The sequence below is a fragment of the Pteropus medius genome, unplaced genomic scaffold (assembly GCF_902729225.1).
Source record: "Pteropus medius unplaced genomic scaffold, Ma_sr-lr_union100, whole genome shotgun sequence".
In the NCBI taxonomy this organism is placed as follows: Eukaryota; Metazoa; Chordata; class Mammalia; order Chiroptera; family Pteropodidae; genus Pteropus; species Pteropus medius.
Window position 1 is genome coordinate 1268385 of NW_024355990.1, and position 12742 is coordinate 1281126.

Consider the following 12742-nt stretch of genomic DNA (forward strand, 5'->3'; position numbering starts at 1 on the left):
GGACCCCTGATATCTGAGGGAAAAGGGGGACCCCAGAAGGCACTACCTGAGAATAAGAAGGGCGCATCCTGGGGCCCCCCTCTCCCAAGGATTGACTGGCCCTCGCATCCTTTGTCCCTGCCCACCCCGCGGCCGGTAACATTGATCCTTGCTCACCCCAAAGCCTGTGGGCCCCGCTGGGCAAGGCGCCCCCTCCTCCTGCTCCCACCACAGCCGCCCCCCGCTGGGCTGAGCCAAGGGGCTGTGCTCCTCTGGCCGGCGAGCGAACGGGTGGATGAGTGAGTGACTCCAGTTACAGAAAACTTAAGTATCTGCTACACTGTAACCCGGTTCCCACGGTGGGGGGAGGGGCCCCGGTCCCCAGCCCCCTGCCGCCCGAGCCCCCGCCCGCCCTGCTGCGCTCTCTGCCACCACCACAGCGGTGCAAGATGGCGCGGCAGGGCGCGCGGCGGCGGGAGGGGACGGTCCCTCGGTGCCCTGCGCCGCCGCGCCCGCCCCAAATGCCCGGCGCCGATCACAGCCGGCGGGGGAGGCCGCTCCTTCTCCACGGCTGTCGCAGCGTGGCACGGGCGCAGGCGGTGTGCAAAAACGGCCCCCCGCCCGCCAGCGCGGGCGCCGCCCAGAGGACGCGGGGCCGGACCCCAGGCCGCCTCCGAAGCTGCGCGTACAGGCCCCGTGCCGGCTCGACCCCGTGCGCGTGGGCCCCGGCGCGTCCCCGGCCGCCCCGCGCGCGCTTCCGTGTGCCCGCGTGCCACAGCGCCCAGCCGCGCGTGCCGTGTCCCCTGCCCCCCGCGCCTCCGCGCCCGGCTACTCAGGTATTTATTCTGGGATCCCCTCCGCGCGTCTCCGTGTCCCCCCAGCCGCGGAGGGAACCCCCGCCCCCCCGCGCGCGCTCCCGCCGGTGTTTTCGGACTGCACCAGCCCCGGAGCCCGGCGGCGCCGCGGCCGGCCGGGCGGAGGCACCTCCTCGTCCGTCGCCGCCGCCCGCAGGCGCACCCCACCGGCACCCCGCGGGCCCCGCACCCCGCCCGCCCCGCGGCTGCGGCTGTGGGCGCTCGGCGGGCGCGGCGGGCAGGGCGCGCTCCGCACCTGCAGCGGCCGCCGGGCGATGGCGCGGCGCGGGCCGGGGCCGCGGGCGTCCTGAGCGCAGCGCCGCCCGCCCGGGGTGCCCGCGCGCTGCTGGCCCTGGCCATGTCGTCGTCCTTCTTCAACCCCAGCTTTGCCTTCAGCTCGCACTTCGACCCCGGTGAGTCCGCCGTCTGCGCTGCTGGGCCAGCCTTCTGCCTGCAGCGCTGTCCCCATCCGCCCCGTCCTGCCCTGTCCTGCCCCTGTCCCCCCACTGCGGACATGATGCTTCCTGAGCCGCTGGTTCCTATTTTGCATGGAAATTAACCCTTTCCCCACCCGGAACAGAGCTCACAGGACTGGCTGTCGGCAGGACCCCTAGAGGCCAAGGACCAGCGTAGGTGGTCAGGCCTTGGGCTGGCACCCAGCACAGCTGAGGCCTCCAGCAGCGGGTGGGCGACAGAGGTGCCCCCACCCGGTGTCTGTGGACGTTTCTGGCACAGGTAACTGGGGCAGGAGGGCCTGTGTTTGCCCCAGGTGTTCCCAGGAGACGGTGGCGGGGACTGAGGGCCCTGGGGAGGGGTAAGCGTGTCCCTCTGGGGCCCGAGCTGCTGCAGCCCCTCGCTGGTCCACATTCTTGGTGTGGGAGGCTTCTTCCCTGCCCGGCGCCCAGCACCCCGTGTGCAGAGGCGGGAGCAGCGGCCGGTCCACAGACAGAGCCTCCTGGGCAGAGACTCAGAAGAGATGGGCCTTAGTGGGTGCCCAGGTCCCCCAGAGAGCGGGGGGGGCAAGTTGGCTGTCGGCTGGGGACCTGGGGCCAGGCCTCTTACCCTCCCAGGCTGGTGGCCCCGGCAGCGTTTACCCATGGCCGCCTGGCAGCAGTCTGCAGCAGGCGTGTGCAGGGGGCCAGCGGTAGCTGCAGACCTGCATCTGTCGCCTGTGCCTTTGCTGGCTTGGGCACACTTCCCCAAGTGGGAGATAAACCCCCTGCCCTGGAGTCAGGGCCCAGGGGCCCAAAGTCCCACTCACATGTCACCGGGCTCTGGTACAGTCTAATCCAGCTCCCAAAAAGCTGGGCCCACACATGATGGGCTCTCCTGGGTCCCCTCGCTGGAGCTGGGCCCAGTGCGGGCAGCCACGCGCGGGGTCCCCTGGGCCCGGCCCCCTCCAAAGGCATTTGCTCCTGTGGGAGGGATGCTGGCGGCAGGGCTGTCTGCCCAGCTTAGGGTGTGGGTGTCACTCGCTCGGGAATGACTTCTCAGGCGACTCCCAGGGCTTGGAGAACATGGTGTCACCAGCCGATGGCCCAGAACCCAGGTGGAAAGCCTGGCTGGGCCCCGAGGGCAGGAGGTGGAGGTGGCCCTGCTGAGCCTCAAGCCCAGACAGATGCGGCTTAGGGACAGGAGCCCTGTGCTCCAGGCAGGGCGTCTGCTGGGAGGAGGGGTCCAGCCTCAGGAGTGCAAGCTTTGGACCTGTCGGGGTGGGGGTGCCGGTGCTGACCGCAGGGTAGGGGAGGCCCTACCTGCACCCTGCCACTCGCACTGTCTGTGGGGCCCGGACGTGTCTGGTGTGGGGTCCTGCGCCCCCAGCCCTGCGCCCGGTGTGTCGGCACAGGCACAAGCCCCTTCCCCCACCTCGGATAAAGATCCGCTTTGCCTCTTGGGAGCTGGGGTAAACAGCCGTGATGAGAGTAATTACAACGTGTCGGTTTGATGACTTTCAAGGAAAAGTCAGGAGCCGAGCGGTGGGTTCCTCTTTCCAGGTCAGTGGACAGGAGGACTGTGTCCCTCTGTGGGGCGGGCCGCCCAGGATGAGTGACCAGCTGGGCCGCAGGGCTCCTGTTGGCCCCCATGCGGTGTCGAGGAGGAGAGGTGGGGTCCCCCGCTCTCGTGCTCAGCACCCCGCGTTCGGAGCCGGCTCCCAGCCCCGGAGGCCCACAGCCCAGTTTCCTCGTCTGCGAAGCGCAGTCGTGATGCCCACGCCCCAGGCCGGGGTGGCGGGTAACGCCTGGCGAAAACTTGACACTCGGTAAACAGAGACCGTCATTTTGGAGGGGGCGCTGCATGGAGACAAGGCCACAGTGGCCTTGTGGCTTTTCTCCATCCCCAAAGTGGAGAGATGGCTCTTTTGAGGTTTGCTCGTGTCTGTGGGGGACCCTGCTGGGGGTCCCCCAGAGTCAGAGGGTAGGGGACGCTCGTGGTCACGGCTGAGTTTGCTTCCGTGGTCGCTCAGCAGTCAGGGGTGGACAGAGGGGCCAAGCGTGGGGAGAGGGACCTCGCCGAGTCACCCCGCCAGGCGTGCTGCCCCCGGTCGTGGGCTTTCGTGGCTGTCCCCATACAGGTGGCAGCGGCGTCGAGAGTGAAGGGTGCTGAGTTTGAGGCTCTGGGCCTGGGCACACTCTCCAGTGCGGCCTGGGGGTTGGGGGCCACCAGTGCCTGTCAGACGCAGGCAGGGCAGGGCGCTGGAGGGGCCGGCCGGAGTGTGAGCTCCTGGGGCCGCCTCTGGGGCCCAGCTCTTCCCAGGATGTGGGTGACTCGGGCATTTCTTGGCAGTCACAGCCCCGTGACCTCAGTGCTTTGTGGCCTTGGGCCAGTCACTCAACCCCTCTGAGACTCAGCCCTGCTGGGTGAAACCTCACTCGCTCTGGGGAGACCAGGTAGGTGGGGCATGGAAGCCGAAAACTGAGGGTGACGCGGGTGCCACGTGGGGGTCAGCAGCAGCTGGGCCCAGCGGGCGGAGCGCAGGTGCTGTGGCCTCGGGAGAATGTGGCTGCCTCTCCCGCGGCGGGGGCAGTGCCGAGGCAGGTTGCTGTGCTTTTTGGGCAGGAGGTCTGGGGCAGGTGTGGGGACACCATCTCCCCCCAGCTTCTCCCCGAGGACACCCAGGGTGCTGGGTCAGCCCCTTCCTGGCCTTGGGCCCCTCTCTGTCCACAAGGTGCCCACTGCCGAGGGTCACAGGACGGCTAATGGGGCCAGCGGTGTGGGGTTGATGGCGGCACGTCCCCAGGCGGTGCGGATCAAGGCCGAGCCTGAGGCAGGGTCCACCTCTGATCAGTCAGCGGAACTAGGAGTTTTGAGGGGGCTCGTGGATGACAAGGCGGCTTCTGCTGAGCCCCTGCCCGGGGAGGGAGTTCCAGCCGGGCCTCGTCTCAGCTGGCACAGGAGCCGCTGCCCTTGGGGGACTCGGGACCCAGAGGGCATCCGAGGAATGGGCTTGGGCGGGCCCAGGGTCCAGCTCCCTGGCTGGCAGGCAGGCCCTGGCAGGGACCCTCAAACCTGGTGGCCTAGTGCTCGCTGCCCATGGGCCCAGGCAAAGGTGGGTGCTGTCCGGGCCCCTCCCAGAGCGGCTCAGGCTGTGGGCAGGAGCTGGCCCTTTGACCAGTGTTACCTCCCTGCCCACCTCCCCTGCCCAATCCCGAGAAAGGCTGGTCCAGGGGGAAGCTGTGGCTGTCGGGTGGGTCTGGGGGTGCGCGCCGGTGTGGGCAGGGTGGGAGGTCCTGGTCCCCTCCGGGCAGGGGCCAAGGGGAGACAATTGCTTTGCATTCTGGCACCTTCTCCAGGAAGCTAGGCTCTGCCTGTCCCTCACTGGGGCTGTTTCTCCCCCACGGGCCCCTGCACCCACACACACGCACACATGCTCACACACCAGCACACATGTGTAAACATGCAACAAACCCTCCAGCACACCTGCGCCTCACACACACACATGTACGCACAGCCACACATGCCTGCACATACATGAACATATGATAAGTACCTACGTTTGCATGCACGCCTGTAAACACGCAATAAACCCTTCAGCACACCTGCACCTCACACGCACGCACACGTGTACAACACCCCGTCACATGGGTGAACACTTGCCCGTGCCCCTTGCACACGTGTGCTCACACATGTGTAGTGTGCACACACCAGCTTAGGGCCTGCTTCTTAAAGTGTTTAGTCACCTCCTTGGCAGGGGGCGGTCTCCCTCCGAGTGTGGCTGCCCCCCGCCCCCACCCCAGTTCCCAGGCAGCCTGTCTGGGCCATCGCAGTGGGTGGTGTCCATGCTGAGTCCCTGCCTCCCTCAGCTAGGGCCAGGGGCAGGGGGCCCTGTGCCCCAGGGCAAGAGTGGGGGTCTCCTGAGGGTCGCTCTGGGGTTAGACCAGCAGCTGGAGCCACGAGGGAGCAGCCGCCCAGAGCCGGGCGTGGGGGGCTTCCTGGGGAGACGGGGCTGCTCTCCGCCCCCAGCCCTGGCGGCCTGGGCTTGTTGTCACGAGGCCCCCAGCCTCTGCTCTGGCCATGCCAGAGTAAGTGGCAGGATGGGAGTGGGCAGGGCCCATGCACTGGGCAGTCTGGGGTCACCTGTCCCGGGGTGTGTGAGGTGGGGCAGCAGGTGGCCTCACGGTGTGGTGTGGCCAGCCTGGCCTTGCTGGCTTCTGGCCAGGGTGTGGCTCCCCTCCTCCCAAGGGCAGGCACTGCAGCCCCCACCGACTCAGGCCTGGGTGCCTCAGGCTGGCCGGGGGCCAACCTGCTCACCCCAGCGAGCCCAGCCAGGGGCAGGGGGCTCTGGGTCTGAGCCCCAGGCTCTGCTGAGCCGCCCCTGCGCCAAGGCCAGCATGGGAGACACAGCAGGGTGGGGCCGAGGAGGCCGCCCTGAGTCCTCCTGGGGAGGGGAGCTGGGGAGGGTCCCACACGGCTTCACGCTCCCTCCGCCAACTCGAAATTCTTAGCATTGTGAACAGGGCCCTGCAGACTCTGCGGCCGGTCCTTGGGGGCGCCATCCAGCAGGGTGTCCAGTGCCCAGTCGCGTCTTCCCTGACGCTGTGTCAGGGGCCTCACGCTGGTAGCTTGAGACGGGCAACCCAGGAGCCGGCCAGCGCCACGCATGGACGCCCCGTGCTCCCTCTCCCTCACGCTCCTCGCAGAGAGCCTGTATCACGCCTTTGCCAGCACACGGCGGTGCAGGCCGTCCTGTGTCCCCGGGAGGCTGCGGAAATGTTTTTGGCAGGACGCAGGCATCCCCAGGGGTGGTGTCTGGCCCCCAGATGAGTGGCCTGGAGAAAGGGTCCTGCCTGGACCCCCGGGTGGTGGAGGGAGCTGTCCCGGCCTCCAAGGACACACTCGCGGCTGAGGCTGCCCCTGGCCTGAGCACGGCCCCCGATGCCCCTCCCCAGCCGGCCTCGCCCCGTCTGCCCCTCCTGAGCTCCAGGGTGGAGCTGGGAGGTAAGGGTGTCCTGATCACCTGCCCCCGCCTTGTCCCCCCAGGATGAGTGACCACCCTCGGTCCCGCACAGCCCAGTTGGGGTGTGAAGAGGTTTGGAGGATTCTGGGCTGAGGGCAGTGGGGCACAGCCTCTCGGCACAGATGCCCCGAGGCCCCTGGGGTGGAGCCTGGGCAGCTGCGGAGGTGGAGCTGGCCGCACCCTACCCAGAGCCCAGTTCTGGCGAGGAGGGTGGGCCTCAGTTTCCCCGTCCGGCTGCAGTCAGGGCCAGACGAGAGCTTGGGGGTGTCAGCCGGGACTGGGGCCACTCACGACTGCCCCCGGCATGGTCCAGCTCCCGGGCAGGGGGCGCCTTGCAGATGGCCCAGGGGGCCAGGGGTGGGCGCGTGGCCGCGTTCGCCTCCAGGCCTGGCGCCTCGCGGACAGCCGGCTCTGGTTTCGGTCCCCTCAATTGTCCTGTCGTTTCTGCACCTGGCCTCGGAGATTCTCAGGGAGGAGGGAGGAGGGAGGAGGCAGGCGGGCTGGGCCTGGTCTTGCCCTGGACACTCCGGCCTCTGTCTCTACCGCGGAGGGCTGCCCGGTGGCTGCCTGGGGTTCTGTTTCCCGCGGCAGAAGCGTCCACGTCAGGGGGCTTGGGCAAACCTTTGCCAAGAACCCTGCAACCCCGCGCAGGCCCCCAGGAGCTGGATCTGCCCTGCTGATGGCTTGTGGGGTGCGAGGCGCCCCTCCCGCTCACCCTCCTGCCCCCAGAATCCTGCCATTTGCACCAGCGGGGGGCTGGGGTGGGGGTGTCAGCAGCAGACGTTGGGCTGCTCTGGGCACGCAGACCGCCACCCCTGGCGCTTCACCCAGTGAAACGCCCGCTGGGTTACACAGTTCCTTCCTGCATGAGATCCTGTTTGCATCACCCTTGGGCATGGGGGACGGTGCCAGGATGTCCTCAGATGCCTGGCCGAGGCCCCGCCCCAGGCCTGCGGGTGACCCCTTAAGCATGAGCCCCTGTGGGCTGCACGGGTGCCCGGCAGCGTGGCTGGGGCACCAGATATACTGGGGTTCGTGCGCCGGCCTGAGGCGGGAGGCCCTCTCGGACGTCCTGGCTCCTCCCACTGGAACCGCAGGCCAGCAGGGGCTGGGCTGGGCACTCCGTCCTTCGAGACGGGTGGCATGGTGCCATGGTGTCGGTGTGAGCCATGGGTGAAGCTCCCTAGAGGCCTCCTGGGGCCGGGAGGGAAGGTGATAGCCTTCGGGGCCTCGGAGCCCGTGTGTGACCAGGTGTGTTACGAGCTGGTGGAGATTGGGGAGGTGCTGGGCTGTGCTTGCGGCCGACGGCCAGGTGTGTGGAGCGGGCCGGCTCGCACTGACTCCCCCGGGCCAGGGGCATTCGAAGCAGCTCAGCCCCAGGGGTCTGAGAACGCAGGCAGGGTGGGCAAGCCTGGGGCCAGGACGGGGTGGTGGGCCCTGGCGGTTGTGGACTCCGGGCGTGTGGACGGCGTCCTGGCCTGTGTGTTGTCGGCAGGAGAGGGGCCACTCGCCACCTGATCTTCCACCCTAGGGGCATTTCCAGGGTCAGAGGGTATGGCAGGGAGCGCGGACAGGCCAGAGCTCGCCCGTGACCCTCCCGCCTGGCCTCCCGTGAGCTGTTCAGGTGCGATGGGGTGTCTCGGGATGGCCATGCTGGGGGACCCCAGGACTGTCGACTGTGGACGTGTCCTCTGTCCCAGGAGGGTCTGTGCAGCTCCCGACGGGCAGCAAGGAATGCTGTGGGCGCCTGGTGTCAGAGAGGGAGGGGCCTCTGGGGAGAGCCAGCCAGGGGACACTGGGGGCACGTGCGGGGGGGCGGCGGGCAGAGCTGGGCCTCCCGATCTGGCCTTGACAGGCGTCTGACTGCTCGAACGTTTTTTAAGTTGAGGTCAAATTTATGTGGTGTAAAAACAGCCACTTTAAAGCCACAGTTGTCATTCAGCGTTTTCGCGTTTTTTTGCGTTGTTCCAGAACGTGCTGAGCACCCCAGAAAGACTCTCCATGACACCAGCAGTCGCTCCCCACCCCGGCCCCCGGCGACCTGTCGGTGTGGACACGCGTGTGGGCGGTGGCGTGCCCTGAGCACCCGCGGGCTCGCCATGGCATCAGGCTCCGTGTTTCTCTACGCCCTCGCTGACCCGTTAAAGGTCACGGGGTCAGGTCACCCTCTATTCTTCAGAGGAGCTGCCGGGCCGGGGAGCAGGCTGTGGCCTCCAAGCAGAATGGGGAAACCGAGGCACTGGGCGTTGAGGCTGGGGGGTATGTGCTGACCGGCCCTCCCTCCCTCCTGAGCGGTAGCTCCTGAGGGCCCTGTGCCTCGCCCCCCCCGAGCAGGGGTTGGGACTGGCCTGGTGGAGAGGACAGTGGGGACGAAGGCTCAGAGGGGACCGGCCAGCGGTGTGGAGGGCTCGGAGGGGCGTGGGTGGGCAGTGCTTTTAGAATAGGGTTCCAGTCCAGGTTGACTAATGGCCCAGAAGCCACAGTCCCCCGAAGGCTGGACGGGGTCCAGGCGGGGTGCAGGCCCGTGGCCTGGCGGGGCGGGGGCTGGGGAGCGTTTGCTGTGTGGGGGCTGTGTGCCTGGTTGGGTTTGAGGTGCTCATGGATACCCAAGGGGAGGGGAGGGGCCTGGTGGCCATCGGGGTCTGGCGCCCCAGAGGTGCTGAGACCAGGGTCCGAGCTGGATGGGGTCAGGGAGTGGGTGGAGGCCGAGCCTGGGGGAGGAGCTCCAGCCCGGGACAGCGAGGGGGCTGCCGATGGCCGCCCTGGGGCCCGGGACGAGGCTCAGCCTGCCTCGCTTTCTGCATGCCGGTCATTCGAGGTGGCCACAACTCCAGTCCCTCAGGGTGTGTCCACCGACCTCAGGACAGAGCCTGAGTCTCTGTCCCTCCTCCTGTCTGGTTCGGGCCACCTGCGCCTGCCATCTCTGAGTCCCATCGCTTCCCTGGGGAGGCCTAGCTGACCTTCGGCCAGGTGGCTCCCCTGGGTGGGCTTTGAGTCAGGGTGGGGATGGACGGAGACCTGGTGGAGACCCCCCAGACCCCCTGAGGCCAGGGCAGGATCTGGGCTCCGTTCCGTGATGGGATCAGGTGTGAGCGATCGTGAAGTGTAATCGCGCACACCTGGCTGCAGACTTGGGGCGAGAAGGCGGGCAGCTGGGAAGCCCGAGGTGCCCGGATCTCTCCCCCCGCCTTCCGCGTTTAGGCTCCCAGACGGGATCACTCGGATGGAGGTGGTGGTGTCCAGAGGCTGTCCGAACCTGCACCCACCAGACCCTGGGCCAGCATCACCCAGGGCCGGACACCGGCTTTGGACGGGCGCGTCCCCCGTGCGCGAGGCCGACGTTTGCTGTGGGTCAGACAGGTGCTTCCCCGTCCTGTGCCGACTTCCTGTAGCTTCCTCGTTCGTGTTTTGAGGTCTTGAAGCATTTTTCACTTCCTGCTGATTGTGCGCCCTGCACGGTAATAACATAGGCCCTGACGAGTTCTCTGTGAACCATTTTCCTCGTTTGTTGTTGGCCTTGAATTTGGGGCTTTTATGGAACGTGCATTTTGATGTCGTCGAGCTCGTTGCTCTTTGGTGATCCCTTTCATTGCTTTTAGTTAAAACTCCTTCTCCACCGAGAAGCCTGAGATTTACCCGTTTTCCTCTAAGATGCGCAAATCCGACTTACAGACGTCTGAAGCTCCGCAGGTGTGTGGGTTGAGGCAAGGTGGCTGGGTTCGCAGCGCGGCTCTGTAGGCGGCCTGCTGCCGTGGGGGGCGGCTCGGCTGACCCAGCTCCCCCACTCCGCCTCCAGCTTTTAATTAGCGCTGGTCGGCGTGTTAACAGCTGTAGAGGCGAGGGCCCGCTCTGCTGCCTGTGGCGCTTCTGCCGCGGTGGGGTCACAGGACTTGTTGGCAGGTGGCTGCAGAGAGGGCCAGGGAGTTAGAGTGACCCAGACACACCTGTCACCTGATGTTTGCCCCACCTGCTGGCAGAAACAAGTCACTTGTACTTTTACTGAGGGGCCCCCCCAACCTGCTGGCACCTGGTTCTGTCCTGAGCTGCGCCCCAGAAATGCTCCGTCCCCGCTCCTCCCGCCGCCAGGCTCTGAGGGCGGCTCACCGGACGAATCTGCAGGGTGCCAAGGGCACCCCCTTGGGGGACCCCGCCCCATGCCACTCCCAAACAGGAGCCTTTGACGAAGGGCCCCCCCCCGGTACCCTCCACTGCCTCAGAGGCACCGTGGGGACCTGCTCTCCCCAGAAGACCCCAGGTCTGGCCCTGCAGTCGCCTCCAGCCTGATCCGACTCTCTTCCCCTTCAAATCTGTCCCCTGAGGCCGGGGTGGTGGGTGCGGCTCAGGCCTGGTTCTGGAGAAGCTTCTGGAGAGGGCAGGTGGGGGGCAGGGCAGGAGCGGTGTCCCAGAGCCGGCGCCCAGCAGGTCTTCCATGGGGCTGTGGGGTGTCCAGGGGGCAGGAGAGGCCAGAGACAGGGCACTCTAGGCCTCAGGGTCTGCAAAGGGGCTCCCCAGGCCCAGTGGCAGGGCCCTGAGGTGGCCCCAAGGGGCAGCAGAGACGGTGCAGGAGTTGGGGTTCTGAGCATGTGTCAGAGCAAAGGGGGGGGCACTGCTCTTAGGAGGCCCCCACGAGGTTCCCCTCCAGAGCCGGCCCTGTCCCCCGCCTTCCACAGCCTCTCGGGTTGGGCCTGTCTCTGCCCACAGCGTAGTCACCCTGCGCCCCTCCCTGCCCCCCGTTTTGCCCACAGAGCAGGACGGGGCAACGGGGAGGCCGCGCCCGAGCCCGAGGTTCCTGTCTGCAGCTTCCTTATCCTGGGCCTTTGTGCGGTGAGGACACACAGGCCGTCGCCTGCGAGGCCACCCTTGCTGTGGGTGCCACCCAAGGGGAAGCGGCGGCCTGGGAAGTGAGCCCCATGTCAGTGGGGGGTGCGTGCCATCGTGCATGCAGAAGCCTCGCCTGTGGGGTGGAGTGGGGGGTGGAGACCCCAGATGCCACACCTCGTTGTGGGGCCACCATGCCCAGCTGCCCCTGCCCAAGGGGGCTCGGACGGAGGAGGCTGGCGGAGGTGGTCCCGGAGGCCAGCTGCGGGGGGTGGGGAGGCCCGGAGCCTCTTGGGCAGCTGACCTGTGAGGACTGGAGTCCCCACCCACCCCCAGGGCCATGCCTGAAGGCGGCCGCGAAGGGACAGGGCCACACACAGGCCTCCCCTGGGAGCAGATCCCAAGGGCACGAGCAGGGCCTTTCCCAGAGGAGCCTCGGTGGGCTGTGGGGGGCAACGAGCGGGGGGGAGTCAGGGGCAGGCCAGGCTGGGCCCAGACCCCCGACACCAGCCCCGTCAACATTTGGGTGCGTTCATAAGCCCCCGGCCTGTTTTCTTACCTGCAGAGGGGGCAGGAGGGGCCCTCCCCAGCAGGCTTGCTGAGGGGGTGGACGGAGGGAGTGTGCGTGCGGGCGAGCTTCCGTGTGCGTGTGTGCAGGCCGTGTTGGTGCGACAGGCACATCGGCGCCCAGGCCCCTGGTCTGTTCAGAGCTCACTCTGTCCTAGGAGGGCGCAGCCAGCAGGGCCCAGCAGCCGTTTCTGTCCAGGGGTGGAGAACGGGCGGTGCCCTCAGAGGAGGGTGTCGCTGCCTTCGGGGGGAGGCCAATGCGTGGGCCGTGGGTGGCGGGCCTCCTCCCTCAGGGCTCTGGCTCTGGGTCTGGACTGCCTGGGTCTGGGTCTGGCTCTGGGTCTGGGTCTGGCTCTCCTGGCTCTGGCTCTGGCTCTGGCTCTGGCTCTGGCTCTGGCTCTGGTCTAGCTGTCTCGAGCTGCTCGTGTTCCGCAGAGCTGTAGCCCAGGCACCTCTCTCTGAACCACTCTCTGGCTCTGCCTGTCCGTTCGGTCACTTCCCCACCCCTGCAGACCCGCCTGTGAGGACTTGGGTGACAGGGGAAGCCCACCCAGCGCCCTTTGCTGCTGAGTCTAGCGCATCATGCTCTGTGACCGGAGTCTGCCAGAGGTCAGGAGGGGACCCACGGGAGGGCCCCACCCGGGACCAGCACTGCTGCGGAGGCTGAGGCCGGTCCCGAGTCAGGCCTGCCCAACAGTGGGGCAGCCCCAAGGGCGGGCGGGTGACGGGCCGTGCTGCCCGCTGTTTTCTTCGAGAGCCTGGTGGGCCAGGAGACGGTCCCCAGGCCGGCTCATTGGCTCAGTTGGTCCTACGTAGGAAGGGCCCAGGATTCCTGGGCCAGCCGGGAGAGGGAGGTACAGGCCTCCTGTGCTGAGTCGGCACCCAGTGGGTCACCATGGCAACGGCACATCCTGGGGGAGCTGGGAAGGGAGCGCGTTGTGGGCGGCGCCCATGTGCTGTCTGCTTTTCGGGTGAGTGCACGGGGTGGGGGGCTTGCACGGCGGACGGGGATGTGTTCGTGCGTGCACACACACGCGCACCCTGAGCCTTGCCTGCGGGGGCCCCCGTG

General features: G+C 67.7%; 1 protein-coding gene across 3 annotated transcripts in view; it reads left to right on the top strand.

Annotated features, from left to right (window-relative positions):
- The first annotated feature begins 1139 nt into the window (after positions 1-1139).
- AATK (apoptosis associated tyrosine kinase) overlaps positions 1140-12742 on the top strand; it is a 29062-nt gene continuing 17459 nt past the window's right edge. Inside the window, exons 1-2 of one of the 3 annotated variants that reach the window (XM_039859901.1) lie at positions 1140-1246; positions 1414-1568. The gene's annotated coding sequence lies outside the window, so the exon portion shown is untranslated. Of the gene's footprint in view, positions 1247-1413; positions 1569-6773; positions 7540-12742 lie in introns of those variants that run through there. The other 2 variants (XM_039859903.1, XM_039859902.1) reach the window with 2 other exon arrangements.